This window comes from Loxodonta africana, chromosome 24 (genome assembly GCF_030014295.1).
Source record: "Loxodonta africana isolate mLoxAfr1 chromosome 24, mLoxAfr1.hap2, whole genome shotgun sequence".
Taxonomy (NCBI): Eukaryota; Metazoa; Chordata; class Mammalia; order Proboscidea; family Elephantidae; genus Loxodonta; species Loxodonta africana.
In genome coordinates, this window is record NC_087365.1 from 6393976 (window position 1) to 6406993 (window position 13018).

At 42.7% G+C, this 13018-nt stretch overlaps 1 long non-coding RNA gene across 15 annotated transcripts in view; it reads left to right on the forward strand.

Annotated features, from left to right (window-relative positions):
* Positions 1-11565, forward strand: part of LOC111751103 (uncharacterized) — a 70265-nt gene extending 58700 nt beyond the window's left edge. For 12 of the 15 annotated variants that reach the window (XR_010319189.1, XR_010319200.1, XR_010319201.1 and 9 more), the window contains 3 exons: positions 1013-1169; positions 2166-5949; positions 6083-11565. This is a non-coding gene — a long non-coding RNA (uncharacterized LOC111751103). The remainder of the gene's footprint in view (positions 1-1012; positions 1170-2165; positions 5950-6082) is intronic. The other 3 variants (XR_010319192.1, XR_010319193.1, XR_010319202.1) reach the window with 3 other exon arrangements.
* Positions 11566-13018: the final 1453 nt, after the last annotated feature.

Consider the following 13018-nt stretch of genomic DNA (forward strand, 5'->3'; position numbering starts at 1 on the left):
GGGGTCCACCAGAGTGTTATAGGGTTATCTAAAGAACCTGAACCATTCTCATTGAACTTTTTTGAAATTTAAGTGAAAGGCTGGCCACTGTCACTGATTATTTTATACATGAAGAGGCTACTTGTCGTGAGCAGTAAAGAACAGATTCAAATAAACTGAAGGTACACAAAAGTCCCCTGCATTGCAGGAATTTCCTTTCCTCTCTATGCCATACTGGCATGAAGAGGTGGTAGTGACACGTGCTCCAGCATCAGGGAGCCCTGATACTATGGGCTTGGCCCTAAAAGTCTCTGGATGGAGCAAATGGCTAAGTGCTGGACTACTAGTTGAAAGGTTGGTGGTTCAAACCCCCCAGAGGCACCTTGGAAGGCAGGTCTGGTGATATGCTTCCTAAAAGCCACAGCCTTGAAAACCCTCTGGAACAGTTCTACTCTGCACACGTGGACTCACCATGAGTCGGAATCTACTCAAGGGCAGCTAACTAACAACAAAAACATAGCCATTTTACAATGATGCATACTGACTCAGTAGTGAAAGGAATTGAATGCACACACTTACACACACCTCACATGCCATACACAGGCATACCCACATAACATACATCACACACACATACACACACATCCCTACATACATACCACATCCACACCACACACACACATTCCACACACACCACAGCACACACACACACATGCACACACACTTCACACTCTCCCACACATCTCCAGCAACAAACCACACACACTTCACACATATGACATCACTTCTGTTCACTCTTTTATTGGTCAGAACAAGTTACATTAGAAGGGAGGCTTAGAAATAAAGGTGACCACATGGGTAATAGTCAAGTAATAACTGGTGTGCCGCAAAACAAAGACTCATGAGATCCTGCTGTGTGTCTTCCTCTGGGTACCCACCCAAGGGAGCAAAGAGTTTATGAAAGAAACAGCTTTTTGTCTGTGCTTTTTCAAGTGCTTGACTACTAACACAAAGGTTGGCTGTTCAAACCCAGTCAGAGGCTCCTCAGAAATATGGCCTGGCGATCTGCTTCTGAAAGATCACAGTCTTGGAAACCCTATGGAGCAGTGCTGCTCTGCACACATGGAATTGCTGTGATTGGAATCGACTTGTCAGCAACTAACAACAACAACAACAAACTGGAAGAATGGGTAAGTGGTAGTTCATGGTAGAATGCTTGCCTTCAATGTGGGAAATCAGGGTAAATTCCCTGCCAATGTACCTCAGGAGTAGCCACCACCTGTCTGTCAGTGGAGGCTTGCATGTTGTTACAATACTGAAAGGTTTCAGAGGCACTTCCAGGCTAAGAATAACCAAGAAGAAAGGCCCGGAGATCTACTTCTGAAAATCAGCCAGTGAAAACCCTACGGATGATGATGGTCCAATTCTCAACCTATTATGGGGATGGCGCAGGCTTGAACAGCATTTCATTCCATTGTGCATGGGGTTGCTATAGTTGGGGCCCACTTGATGGCAGCTAACAACAACAACAAAGTGGAAGAAATAAATGGAGGAAATTCTATCACAAATGCTTGTGGAAAAAGGGGTGGAGAAAAGAAAAAAGATGGAGCAATTTGGAAAATAAGGAGTGGTCCAAACTGTCTGGGACATTACGGCTGTGCAGCCTGTTGGGGTCAGATCATAAAGGGCTTTGAACTGCCATGGCCAAGTGTGTATTTTGTCTTCCAGGCAGTGGAAGCCTGTTGATGAGTTTTGCTCAAGAAAATAGCACCTTAATTGTCATTTTTGAAGCCTTCATTTATTGAGTGGATTCAATGTACTAGGCATCATTTTGAGTGCTTTATGTGTATCATTTTATTTTAGTCTCACAAGAACCCTTTGGGGCAGATACTTTTCTTGTCCCTACTTTACAGATAAGGAAACTAAAGTTCAGAGAGGTTAAATAATGTTTCTAAGATCATACAGCTAACAGATAGTGGAGAACCCTATTTTCTTGAACATAATTTAAATTTGTGTGAATTGCTGTAATTATAATTTTTTTAATTATTGTTCAGGTTCGATGCTTAAGAAAGACCAAGAACCTGCAAAGAGTCTTGTGTAATAAGATAAAAATAAGTATGTAGTTGACTTTTAATGCATCTGAAAAACAGTGAACACCAACCTAAATGAACTCTATGTCTGGGCAGATAAAACGAATCAAAGGATTGCCAGAGAAACAAATGAAGTTTGAGATGAGTTTGAAGACTAGGTAATGGGCCCAGGACATTTCCATTTTGCTTTGGAAACAAGTCAAGCAATTGACATTACAGAGCCCAGGCCAAAGGTGCGTGCTTTTGCCTGCTGAATTGTGGCTCGTTTCCTCATGTCTTTTTATCATGTTAACAGACAACTTGGGAGCTGTCTTTCTAGAAAGATCAGAAGCTGTGCGTCTGGATGTTCCACCTGCTGCTATTCCTCTGGGATGTGATTATTAGAGATAAAAATGCCTTCCTTGAGCTTTAATGTTCAAATGAGGAAGCTACATATCAGTAGAAGCTCCAAAAGGGGATGTGTTCACAGGAAAAGTAGTGGGAAATAGTCCAGGGGCAAAGACTCTTCACTCCTGTGACTATGGTACCTGACCCACAACCTGCAGAGTGGCAACCCCATGAACACACTTGCCATGGGTTTCAGCCCCTTCTCGCTTTCTCACCCATAGACAAGGAGATGTTCAGATGGCTCAGCACTTTCCCCTCCAATTTTCAGTCACTAACAACTATTCTAAGGATGGCGCAGGACCGGGCAGTGTTTCGTTCCGTTGTGCATAGGGTCGCTATGAGTTGGAACCAACTCAATGGCACCTAACAACAACAACTAGCAACCTTTGAGAGGGGAATGTGCCTGGTTCCAACAATAGCCTACTCCCAGATTCTGTGTAAGCAAAACATCAGCCTGTGGTGGGTGAGGGAGCCTGTGGTCCTGCTACAGCGTGGTCTTTCTGTCCTTCGTCCCTCTGTGCTATAGAGGTAGGGAGAACACACAGAGTGCCACGCAACTGAGGCACAAATGCCTCATGTTGTTGTTAGGTGCCGTCAAGTCAGTTCTGATTCACAGTGACCCTATGTACAACAGAACGAAACACTGCCCGGTCCTGCACCATCCTCACAATTGTTGTTACGCTTGAGCCCATTGTTGCAGCCACTGTGTCAATCCACCTCATTGAGGGTCTTCTTCTCTTTTGCTGACCCTCTACTGAGCATGATGTCCTTTTCCAGGGACTGGTCCCTCCTGATGACATGTCCAAGGTATGTGAGACAAAGTATTGAAGTCCTTCCTCACTTCTAATGAACACTCTCGATGTACTTCTTTCAAAACAGATTTGTTCATTCTTTTGGCAGTCCATGTGTATATTCAATATTCTTCACCAACACCACAATTTAAAGACATCAATTCTTCCTGGATCTTCCTTATTCATCACTGAGCTTTTGCATGCATACAAGATGATTGAAAACACCATGGTTTGGGTCAGGCCCACTTTAGTCTTCAAGATGACATCTTTGTTTTTCAACACTTTAAACAGCTCTTTTGCAGCAGATTTTCCCAGTGCAATGTGTCTTTTGATTTCTTGACTTCTGCTTCCATGGGTGTTGATTGTGGATCCAAGTAAAATGAAATCCTTAACAACTTCAATCTTTTCTCCATTTATCATGATGTTGCTTATTGGTCCAGTTGTGAGGATTTTTGTTTTCTTTATGTTGAGGTATAATCCATACTGAAGGCTGTAGTCTTCGATCTTCATCAGTAAGTGCTTCAAGTCCTCTTCACTTTCAGCAAGCAAGGTTGTGTCATCTGCATAACACAGTTTGTTAATGAATCTTCCTCCAGTCCTGATGCCCCGTTCTTCTTCATATAGTCCAGCTTCTTGGATTATTTGCTCAGCATACAGATTGAATAGGTATGGTGAAAGGATACAACCCTGACACACACCTTTCTTGACTTAAACCATGCGGTATTCTCTTGTTCTCTTTGAACAACTGCCTCCTGATCTATGTACAGGTTCCTCAAAAGCACAATTAAATGTTCTGGAATTCCCATGCTTTGCAATGTTATCCACAATTTGTTATGATCCACACAGTTGAATGCCTTTACATAGTCAGTAAAACACAGGTAAACATCCTTCTGGTATTCTCTGCTTTCAGCCAGGATCCCTCTGACATCAGCAATGATGTCCCTGGTTCCACGTCGTCTTTTGAATCTGGCCTGAATCTCTGCTTGTTTTCTGTTGATACCCTGCTGCAGATGCTTTGGAATGATCTTCAGCAAAATTTTGTTTACGTGTGACATTAATGACACTGTTCCATAATTTTCACATTTGGTTGGATCACCTTTCTTCGGAATAGACATAAATATGGGTCTCTTCCAGTCAGTTGGCCAGGTAGCTGTCTTCCAAATTTTTTGCATAGAAGAGTGAGCACTTCCATTGCTGCATCCGTTTGTTGAAACATCCCAATTAGTATTCTGTCAATTTCTGAAGCCTTGTTTTTCCCCAGTGCCTTCAGTGCAGCTTGGGCTTCTTCCTGCAGTACCATTGGTTCCTGATCATATGCTGCCTCTTGAAATGGTCAAATGCCGACCAGTTCTTTTTGGTATAGTGTCTTCCTTCCACCTTTTTTTGATGCTTCCTGCATTGTTTAATATTTTCCCCATAGAATCCTTCACTATTACAACTCAAGACTTGAATTTTTTCTTTAGTTCTCTCAGCTTGAGAAATGCCAAGCATGTTCTTCCCTTTTGGTTTTCTATCTCCAGGTCTTTGCACATGCCATTATAACACTTTACTTTGTCTTCTCAAGCTGCCTTTTGAAATCTTCTGTTCAGCTCTTTTACTTCATCATTTCTTCCTTTTGCTTTAGCTACTCAACGTTCAAGAGCAAGTTTCAGAGTCTCTTTGGACATCCATTTTGGTCTTTTCTTTCTGTCCTGTCTTTTTAATAACCTCTTGCTTTCTTCATGTATGATGCTCCTGATGTCATTCCACAACTTTCTGGTCTTCAGTCATTAGTGTTCAACACATCAAATCTATTCTATTGAGATGGTCTGTAAATTCAGACGGGTTGTACTTTGGCTCTCATAGACTTGTTCTAATTTTCTTCAGTTTCAACTTGAACTTGCATGTGAGCAATTGATGGTCTGTCCCGCAATTGGCCCCGGCCTTGTTTTGACTGATGATATTGAGCGTTTCTATCATCTCTTTCCACAGATTTGATTTGATTTGATTTGATTCCTGTGTGTTCTGTCTGGCAAGATCCACACGTATAGTTGCGGTTTATGTTGGTGAAAAAGATATTTGCAATAAAGAAGTCATTGGTCTTGCAAAATTCAATCACAGGATCTCTGGCATTGTTTCTATCACCAAGGCCATATTTTCCAACTGCTGATCCTTCTTCTTTGTTTCCAATTTTCGCATCCTAATCACCAGTAATTATCAACGCATCCCGATTACATGTTTGGTCAATTTCAGACTGCAGAAGTTGATAAAAATCTTCAATTTATCTTTGGCCTTAATGGTTAGTGCATAAATTTGAATAATAGTTGTACTAACTGGTATTCCTTGTAGGTGTATGGATATTATCCTATCACTGACAGCATTGTACTTCAGGATTGATCTTGCAATGTTCTTTTTGACGATGAATGCAATGCCATTCCTCTTCATTCTGTCATTCCTAGCAGAGTAGACTATATGATTGTCCAATTCAAAATGGCCAATACCAGTCCATTTCAGCTCACTAATGCCTAGAATATCAATGCATTCCATTTCACTTTTGACAATTTCCAATTTTCCTAGATTCATACTTCATACATTCCAGGTTCCAATTATTGATGGGTGTTTGCAGCTGTTTCTTCTCATTTTGAGTCATGCCACATCAGCAAATGAAGGTCTGGAAAGCTTGACTCCATCCATGTCATTAAGGTTGACTCTACTTTGAGGAGGTAGAGCTCTTCCCCAGTTGTATTTTGAGTAACTCAAATGCCTTATATGGATACTAAAACATTAAATTTAATGTGATTTTAAAACTTTACTGAAGGTGCATGGAGAAAAATACACAAATGATTGATTTTTCAGAAACCAAATACAAGAGTGTAACCAGCACCCAGATCAAGGAGCAGAAAATTCCCAGTTCCAAGAAGCTCCCCCTTGTGTCCTATTTCAGACACTTCCTCCACCAAGGACAACCACTATCACAGCTTCTCACCCCAGAGGGTAGTTTTGCCTGCCTTTGAACTCTTCTGTGAGTTTGTTGTACTGTCATGGCATATGTGCTGCTGTGATGCTAGAAGCTAAGCTACTGGTATTTCAAATACCAGCAGAGTCATCCATGGTGGATGGGCTTTAGCAGAGTTTCCAGACTAAGACAGGCTAGGAAGAACGGCTTGGCTATTTACTGCTAAAAATTATCCAATGAAAACCTTATGGATCACAACAAAACATTATCCAACTTGCTTCCTTTGGACACATCATCAAGAGAAATGAGTTGGAAGAGAAGGACATCACGTTTACTGAAGTGAGGGAGACCCTCGGTGCAAAAGACTGGCACAATAGTTGTAACAATGGACTCGAACATGCTGGTGGTTGTGAGGATGTCACAGGACTGGGCAGCATTTTGTTCTATTGTACAGAATGGACTTGACAACTGTTAACACCACCACCAACAATCCTTATGTATATGTATCCTTTAAGTTTGGCTTCTTTCATTCAGCATTGTGTTTGTGAAATCTACCCATGTAGTTGTAATTCATTCATTCTAATGGCTGCTCAGTACGTCACTGTGTGGGCACACCCTAGCTGGTTAATTTGTTCTGTTCATGGGCATCTGGATGGATTTCATCTTGGTGCTACTATGAATGAGGTTGCTATGAACATTCCAGCTCATGTCTTTTGTTCAAAACATATATGAATCTCTGTTGGGTATCTACCTAGGTGTAAAATTGCTGGGTTTGCATGCTTGGTTTTAGTAAAGACTGCCAGTTTCCCAAAGTGGTTTTAGAAATCGGCACCAGCAGCGTAGGGTTCTGGCTGCTCCAAGTCCTCACCAATACCTAAGAGTTTCCAAGTTTTATACTTTTGGCTTTGCAGCAGTACGCTCTCAATGAATAAGGGAAGACTAGGCCTGGGGTAAGAGTAATTTCCTTTAGTTTGGTTAATGTCCTGGCGATGTACCCCACCATCCGTACGCCCCGCCTTGCTCTTAATCCAGGAAGTGCTATTGATATGTAACAGTAATTATTCATAAGTTCGTGCCATTCCTGCCTCCCTGAACAACAGAGACAGTCCCGGGAAATTCTTCTAGAGGCGAATTCTTGCAGACAATGGAGAGACTGGCCAATGGCTACTCTTCTGCAAGGGTGACACTGCCTCTCCCTTTCCCCATGCCTCCCTCCTGTAAGCCCACCCCAGACGGCTCCACGATTAGGCAGAATGTATGTCTACTTCCTAATGACTTAGCATCCCCACTGCCTACACATAGCCAACAGCCCCAGCCTGCTCTTCCGGTGTGCACATTGCCCTGGCTGGCTTGCCAAGAGGGAGCTCAGAGAAGCTCCCACATAATCATTTCCAAACATTAAAATGGCCCCATTGTCATTACAGCAGGGAGATTGAATTTGCCTCATCAAAGCAGAGTGTGACAGGTGACTCAATAGGACAGTGCCAAACGCAGAAGCAAGAAGATTAGCAGGGCACTGATATCATTATTTCCGCCTATCACAGATTCGGCAGGGAGGCAATTGTAATTTCTGGGCTTATTAGTCTACATTCGGAGGGAGAACCAAGTGATAAACCTCACGGTGACAGCTAGGCATTTGTGCAGCAAGTGCTGTCACGGTGACACTCAGAAAATGCCACTGTGGCTACGTCCTCATAATCTTCACTAATCGAGGGTGAAGCCCAGCACAAAGGCACCCTTATCAGTGATCAGGCCGCTAATAACATTTGCATTTTTAAGTTAAATATAGTAAGTAAAGGAGTAAGTAGTTCTTTGCAGTTGGGACAATTAATTTCACACTGGAATTAGAAAGCAAAGCCAAAATTTCCAGCGGCTTCTATCTCTTCAATCACTTGCAAGAATCCTCCAAGGAAGGAGATGAGTGAACAGTGTTAAGAACAACGTTCGCAGCAGTATCTATTGCCTGTGAAACCGTTGATAGGAGAACATCACTAAACTCCTAAATTAGATCTTTGCCACCCCTCCAGCCCACAGACAATAAGGCTTAAGGACTTAAAACTAACAAACGCAGTGGAAAATATCTTCACATGCTTAACGTACTCCTACCTTAACACTCCCTATTTTGCCAGCCAAAGGTGTTTTAAATCATGTAAGAAGGCTCCAAAGAGCTGGGGAGGGTGAGACAGTGTACCTGTTGTGCTCAGAGATGGCATGCCACGTGTTCTGAGGGCCACTTCCAGAAAAGCCTGCCTAGCCCAGCTGATTTACATAAATCTCCCCTCATTAAAAACAGCTGTATCAAAGAAGCCCTGGTGGCACAGTGGTTAAGTGCTTGGCTGTTAACCAAAAGGTCAGTGGTTCGAACCCACCCACCAGCCACTCCTCGAAAGAAAACTGTGACAGTGTGCTTCCATAAAGATTACAGCCTTGGAAACCCTACGGGCAGTTCTACTCTGTCCTATAGGGTCGCTTCACGGCAATAGGTTTGGTTTTTGATATTTATACCGACATTTTCAGGGCAGTGGCAAAAAATATATATATGTTTCTTTTTGGAGATAATACTAGAACTATAGTTTCATAGCCAATTCTTGTGGAAATCATCTAGGTTGAGGAAAAAAATTAAAATTCTATTTATTTATTTTTGTTGTTGGAAATAATACGACTGGTGGCAAGCTGTTACATTTTCACATGTAAAGAACAGATCCATTAGGAAGACTATGTAATTCAATTCTTGAGTGAGTGCCACCGAATTCAGTTTGTTTCAGGTCAAAGAATATAAGGTAAAGTCATCGACGTAAAGGTCAGAGGCTGCACAGCAAGCATACACACACGGATACTACAGGGGTAATTAGCACACATTTCCACTGTGTTACTGTGCTGGCGTATAGTAGAGAAGATCTTAAAGGGGTCAGGTGGTAATACACTTTCAAGTCTGTTCTTCCTCCCCACTCCCTTGTAAAAATGGCCCTAAACTGGTTCCACCTCTCTCAACGAGCACTGGAGATTGGTTCAGGAAACCACACATCTCAGCTAGCAGGGCTGAAAAGACAACGCTGCTCCTGTGTGGTTTTGGAAATTCCCACCCCAGGGAATGGTGTCTGGCTCCACATCCGAGAGCTGGGACACTGTTCTGGTTCCTTAGGTGCCACATTTGTTAACGTTAAGAAACCTACACCCCAAGTTCACCAAAGGAGAAGGGGGAGAAGGCAGCATGCTGTGGTCAGTGGAGTCACTAGGGGGCTGTGGACTACATGAGGTGACACTGTCAGAGGGGTGACATCAAAATGACTATCTACAGAACTTTTGTACAGTGTTTCAGTAGAAATTTATTATTTTTTATAAAAATATCACTGTAGTTAGTTTGAACAACTAATTTCTTTCTTTTTTTTTATGAGCCCTGCTTACATGTATCAATAACTACAAGGCTAAAACTCTACGTTAATTTACTCTTTGAACCTTCCAATGCACTCCAGTCAGAGCTGACATTATTATCCGATTACAGTAACGCTTCGAGTCACGTGGTTTCATCTGCATGCAAGCATGCGCTGTTGTTTTTGTTGCTGCTGGTTATGTTATAGTTGATGATTTTGTCAGTTTTTCTGGGATTTTAGCTATAATATTGTGGTAATTAACAGGGTGGAGTGACACCATGAGTTACTGCACTGGGTGTCACCAACCCTATGATCCCATTGGGTGAGGTTCCCACCTTTATTTAGTGGAGGAGGAAGGAGAAATGGGAGTGAGGAAGATTTGCATTCCCTAACTTCCTGGCTATTTAAAAAACATATTTTTTAAATTGTAAAAATATATATAACACACCATTTGCCAGTTCAACTTATTTCGTGGGTACAATATAGTGACACCAATTCAATTAATCTTGTTGTGCAACCATCACCAGTATCTGCTTCCATCACCATAAAAAGACACTGAAAGCCTCTTGAACGATGAGCCCCTCGTCCCCTCTACCTCCTGCCCCTGGTAACCACTGTTAAACTCTGACCTCTATACATTTGCCTATTCTAGATATTTCACGTAAGTGGAATCATACAATATTTGTCCTGTGATTGGCTCACTTCACTCAGTGTGTTTTCAAAGTTCGTCCATGTCATAGAACATATCTGAACTTCATTTCTCTTAATGGCTAAGTGATATTCCATTGTAAGTGTATACCACATTTTGTTTATTCATTCATCTGTGGATGGATATTTAGGTTGTTTCCATATTTTGGCTATTGTGAAAAGTGCTTCAGTGAAGATTAGTATGCCTGGCTATTTTTTAAAACTTTTCTGGGACTAGAATCTGCCAGAATGACCTATCTACATCATGGCAGGAATGCATGCTTCCCACCCAAGCCCAGCTCATGGCAAGTGCCACTGGAGGGGGAGGCACACACATAAGGAGCCTCAGGACTGATTTTGCCCAATTTGCTTCTGAGGGACATTGTGGTTTAGGAAGCAAATGTGGTCAGGGCCTCACAAGTGTCTCCTGCACAGACATACCCTGCATTGCTGGAAAGTCTAATTTGCTGGGTCTCACACTGTGGAAAAGTGACCTCCTGTGAAATCTGGCATTAACCTTCCCAAAGGCAGAGACCCATTTATCCAAGAAGATGGGCAGCAGATGCTGTGGGGTCACACACATCCCCGTAGGCCTCCCCACAGTCACCTGATGATGCACCTGCTCACAGGAGATTGAGAGGGGTCCTCCATGGGCAGATGATTCCCCAGAATCCTCCAAGATGGGATGATTGTGAGGTGTGAGGTCTTCACTGCTCCTAACGCTCCCCAGCAGGATTAAGCTCTGGGTACCCCAGGGTAGCCACCTCGACAACACGTCTGCATTGGCTGGCTTCTCTCAAGGTCTCACTTCTCTCTTCCCTGACAAGTATTTCCTAGGATCACCTCCCAAAGAAACTACTTGCAATCTCCTTGTCTCAGGGTCTACTTCTGGGGGAAGCAAACTAAAACAAGGGGTAACCAGGAGGTCAAGGAAAAGGCATAGCAGGGATATGGCTGATCCCAACTGAGTATCTTTTTAATGGTCCCTTCCTGCTCCATCCATTCATCACTGCTGAGAGCAGTGAATTTAAGGGGTAATGAAAGGCCCTTCCACTCAGAATATTCCCTTTCTTGGTTTCCCTCATTGTCTCAAGTTCTTACCCCAGATGGCCTCTTTTGGAATAAAGTATTATACAGAAAGGCAGCTATTAACATAACTTATTCACTGGGAAGGGAAACACAAGAAACTCTTACCACCACCACCACAATACCAAAGGTTGGAGGTTCATATCCTCCCAGAGGTGCCTTGGAAGAAAGACCTGGTAATCTACTTCTGAAAAATCAGCCATTGAAAGACCTAAGGAGCACCGTTCTACTCTGACACACATGGGATCACCACACGTTTGGTTTTTTCGTTTATCACCTTTGTTGACAGTAAGATGCAGGACTGACTGATATCCTTATTATAGAGAAGTGTCCACGAAGAGACCAGACCTAAAGGCTTTGCTGAGCCTGGGACAGGCGACCAGTGGGGGAGGAGGGTATTGGTGGAGTCCTGGATACCCAGGGACAGCGTGAGGGCCCCCAGTACCCAGGGCTTGAGGGCCATGTGACAGAGGGATAAGGTCCCCAGATGGGATGAGGGGGCTGCTGAGGGTGACCTTTCTCTGCTACCTGCTTGCTCCAGGAGCCAGGCCTAAGCAGACCAAACAACTCAGACCTGGGGTCTTTGGAAATAACCAATCTACGCTTTGTCTGACACATTTTTGAAGAGCTCAGCAAGACTGTGTCCCAGCAGTAACTGATGCAAGAATGTAAATGATAACAGTAAATATTCGTGAGTGTCCCCACATGCCAAACACTGCTCTAATCACATTACCTGTGTTAACTCATTTAATTCTCAAAACAACCACTTGAACTGGGTGCTATCAGTGGACCGATTTTAAGGATGAAGAAACTGAGGCATAGAGAGGTTAAGGAGCTGGATCAAAGTCACCAGCTTGTGAGTGGAAGAGTCAGGATGTGAACTCAAGTTGTAATGGGGTGGGATAATCCTAGGAAAACTTGATGACATGGAGGCTCCAGGCCCTTTTTCTTCCGCTGTCATCCCATAGCCCAGGCTTCAGAGGAAGTGGAGATGACCCCCAGCATTGTGTACATCCTCCGTGGGGCCACCAAGAAGCTAGAAAATGAATCATAGCAAAAACCCTTTCACCTCCTAAAGCTGCAAGGCCCAAGTCAAAGAGAAATTATTATACTTTTCTCCAGAATCAATTAAACAAAAGCTATTTCCATTCTACACAGGCCTGAAATGGGAAACTGGGAAATTTCTGAGGTAGAGCCAAATGAATTTTCTCATAAGCTTTGGAGTTTATTCATAATGTAAGGGGATTTCTTATCAGCTACAGGAAAATAGGCACAGTTCCTCTTAAAATAAAACTGAAATTTGTGGACAGAGGAGTATAGCTGTCCCAAACTGCCAACAATGCTATGCCTGTACAGCTCAAATCCAAATACCACTTTTTGTGTCTGATATTTGTGATGGACTTATTACTCCACGTTATTCACTTCTTGTCATTTATAGAGACTGTACATCAGGAAAGACCAGAATGTTCAAAAGATTCTCAAGCAATCTTTTGCTGCTGTATGTTAGGTATTCTCAGAAGTAAACGACAAAAAAAAAAAGATCAAAATCATTGTGGTCTTCCTTGAGACTACTGCAGATGGGTAAACCGAAATTAATTGAGTAACAAAAACATCTCAGTTGTTTGGTCAAGGGAGTAAAGTGAAATCTGAAGGAATAAAAGGATTGCGTATGACAAAGACTCTTTGTGCCCT